The sequence below is a fragment of the Bison bison genome, unplaced genomic scaffold, assembly GCF_000754665.1.
Source record: "Bison bison bison isolate TAMUID 2011002044 unplaced genomic scaffold, Bison_UMD1.0 scf7180017864459, whole genome shotgun sequence".
Lineage (NCBI taxonomy): Eukaryota > Metazoa > Chordata > Mammalia > Artiodactyla > Bovidae > Bison > Bison bison.
The window spans coordinates 4,791,181-4,795,074 of NW_011495021.1; the positions used below are offsets into that span (position 1 = coordinate 4,791,181).

General features: G+C 37.9%; 1 pseudogene; it reads left to right on the plus strand.

The window, feature by feature from the left end:
* Positions 1 to 1,585: 1,585 nt before the first annotated feature.
* On the plus strand, positions 1,586 to 1,993 carry LOC105002897 (annotated as a pseudogene).
* Positions 1,994 to 3,894: the final 1,901 nt, after the last annotated feature.

Consider the following 3,894-nt stretch of genomic DNA (forward strand, 5'->3'; position numbering starts at 1 on the left):
GGGCCAGATGACTCACAAGGTGGAATCAACATTTCCAGGAGAAATATGAATAATCTCAAATATGCAGATAACATCACCCTTATGGCAGAAAGTGAAGAGGGACTAAAGAGCCTCTTGATGAAAGTGAAAGAGGAGAGTAAAAAAAGCTGGCTTAAAATTCAATATTCAAAAAACTAAGGTCATAGCATCTGGTCCCATCACTCCATGGCAAATGGGGTGAGAAAACAATGGAAATAGTGACAGACTATTTTCTTCAGTTCCAAAATCACTGTGGGTGGTGACTGCAGCCATGAAATTAAAAGACACTGTCTCCTTGGAAGAAAAGCTATGACAAACCTAGACAGCATATTAAAAAGCAGAGATATTACTTTACCAACAAAGGTCTGTCTAGTCAAAGCTATGGTGTTTCCAGCAGTCATATATGGCTGTGAGAGTTGGACCATAATTCAGGCTGAGTCCTGAAGAATTGATGCTTTTGAACTGTGGTGTTGGAGAAGACTCTTGAGTGCCCCTTGGACTGCAAGGAGATCAAACCAGTCAGTCCTAAAGGAAATCAATCCTGAATATTCATTGGAAGAACTGATACTGAAGCTCCAGTACTTTGGCCACCTGATATGAAGAGCCAACTCATTGGAAAAGACCCTGATGCTGAGAAGGATCAAAGGCAGGAGAAGAAGGGGGCAACAAAGGATGAGATGGTTTGATGGCATCACCAACTTAATGGATTGAACAAGTTCCAGGAGTTGGTGAAGGACAGGGAAGCCTGGCCTGCTGCAGTCCATGGGGCCCCAAAGAGTTGGACATGACTAAGCAACTGAACAACAAAGACAGGAAATCAAGCAAAAATTATGACTGTGTAGTTATTTGTGACATAGTCAAACAGGAAGAAGTCAATGAAGTAAGTTCCTTCTCATCAGGTGTGGCAGAACATGTTGAAAAAAATCCATAGCGTGTCAATTCTTAGAAGCAAAAGAAAAAATGAATAGTGAAAAATTGAAATATGAGATATAAAGAAAATATATTTCAAAGCAAATACTAAGACGGACTTTTATCTATTCCAGGTAGTATGGGCTTGGTAAAATTTTGATTCAGGACGAGTTGTAATTACGGAAAAGAACACAGCACATTAAAGAATGAACCATATCATTTGAGAGAGAATATAAGAAGTCTAGTAAATCTTTGGAAGAACTAAAAGGTGACATACATACAATTCCCAAACCCAGTTCATATAGAAACCGTATTTCTATAAAATGCAAAAGATCTTAGAGTTTCTTGGCATAGTGCTAATTCAACTAATTTTCATCCTTAGCCAACATCCTCTAAACATTACTGTCTCATCTTTGTACTTATTTGAATTTTTACCAAAAAAAAAAATCTTTTATTAGAAATATAAATCTTAGGTCCTTCCTTCTCTGTTCTCACAGCGGTGAAGCCTGTAGAGTTGGGGTGGCGTTCAGTTCCCCCACCCTGCTTTCCCCTGACCTCCCCCACCTTCCACTGCAGGATGTGCGTGTGCACATGAGGCTAGGAGGCTGGTTGCTCGTGCAGGTGATGTTTGGGTGCTCGGTGCAAGTGTGCAAGCAAAATGTCTAAAGCCACAGGGGAAATGGTGGAAAATGCACTGTCGCCATTGCAAGAAAAAGCGATTTATGGCTTTGTTCTTTTCTTAAGCTCCCAGTTTGGCTTCATACTGGATCTTGTATGGGCTTTTATTCCTGAATCTTGGCTAAACTCCTTAGGCTTAACTTACTGGCCTCAAAAGTATTGGGCCGTTGCTCTGCCTGTGTACCTCCTCATTACCGTAGTCATCGGTTACATCCTCTTATTTGGAACAAACATGATGAGTACCTCTCCACTCGATTCCATTCATACTATCACAGATAACTATGCCAAAAATCAACAGCAGAAGAAAGACCAAGTAGAGGCCATCCCAGCACTAAGAGAGATTCCCATTAGTGAAGTAAACCAAATGTTCTTTCTTCCAGCCAAATAACTTTCCACCAAAAACTTAATTGTATGTGGACTAATACCAAACATTTATTATAAATTTTGACATAAAGAGTTGACCATACTAATTTTGACTATCTTTCAGATTAATATCCAGTATTGAAATATTAAAAAAAATGTAGATTGAACTTCTTTTATATTAAGTTCTATTAATATTATAAATGTTATCAAATAGTAGTTACTAATGGACAGAATAAATAAAATACTGCACTACCATATGGCAAAAAAAAAGAAATATACATCTTAAAAGTATTTATTGAAGACAGCACTAATTACAAGATAAACAAAATAACTGACAGTGATTTGTTTGGAAATACATTTGGAAGTTGCACATTCTTTTCCGATAATGAGAAATGCACATGAAACTTGATTTTTACTTATTTTAAAGTCCTATCACAACTCTGTCCTAACCAGAGGGCAGGACCTCTGCTGCTCTGATAAAATTATTCCTCACATGTCTTCTACAACAGTGCTGTTTATGCAAGAAAACAGTATTACAGCTAGTTTTGTGATGGTCTTCCTGGGCAGGCATCATACCAGAGTGGATCCTGATGAATGGATGTTTTCAGCAAAATATAACCATTCTTTATTCTTTAATGATTGGGAAAACAGCAGTTTCCGCTCTGGTGGTCAGAGAGAGAATGATTTCAAGCCTTTTTAAATGTGTTGAAGTATTGGATCTGCAAGCTGAGTCAATACAAAACCACTTCAGCATGGTGGTATAGTCATCAACACATTAAGCAATGATTACTTCTCATACTTTCTGTGACTTGTTATTTGCTTCTTCAGAAACTACTTTTGAACACTTAATACAGAGCAGTGAATATTATCACCAACAATGCACAAAAGTTCTTTTTCTTCTACAAGAAAAACTTGAGGTGAGAATTAGGATTGAACAGCATGTCTACAATTTTGTGAGAACCAGAATAAATTCATGGTAACAGTTTTCAATATTACAGCTCTTCTTTTCTGTTATTCCTGTAATAATAATAGATTTATAGTTCAACCATCATGTTTAGAAGAAAAATAATTCTTTAGATACCATGCAACATAATGTAGACACAGGTTCAACAAATACATGTTGGATTAAAAACTTATAAATGTTAGTGCCTGTAGGTATGATGAAATGAAATAATGCTTTTCTTAGTAGTCTCAAAAGTAGCTCAGATGACTCAAACTGATACAACTTCACTGATTTGTTAAACTCCATATAAAATTATCCTAACTATACTTAGCATGCTGGTTCCAAATAGGAAAAGGAGTATGTCAAGGCTGTATATTGTCACCCTGTTTATTTAACTTATACGCAGAGTACATCATGAGAAACGCTGGACTGGAAGAAACACAAGCTGGAATCAAGATTGCCGGGAGAAATATCAGTAACCTCAGATATGCAGATGACACCACCCTTATGGCAGAAAGTGAAGAGGAACTCAAAAGCCTCTTGATGAAAGTGAAAGTGGAGAGTGAAAAAGTTGGCTTAAAGCTCAAAATTCAGAAAACGAAGATCATGGCATCCTGTCCCATGACTTCATGGGAAATAGATGGGGAAACAGTGGAAACAGTGTCAGACTTTATTTTTCTGGGCTCCAAAATCACTACAGATGGTGACTGCAGCCATGAAATTAAAAGACGCTTACTCCTTGGAAGGAAAGTTATGACCAACCTAGATAGCATATTCAAAAGCAGAGATATTACTTTGCCAACAAAGGTTCGTCTAATCAAGGCTCTGGTTTTTCCTGCGGTCATGTATGGATGTGAGAGTTGGACTGTGAAGAAGGCTGAGCACCGAAGAATTGATGCTTTTGAACTGTGGTGTTGGAGAAGACTCTTGAGTCCCTTGGACTGCAAGGAGATCCAACCAGTCCATTCGAAGGAGATCAGCCC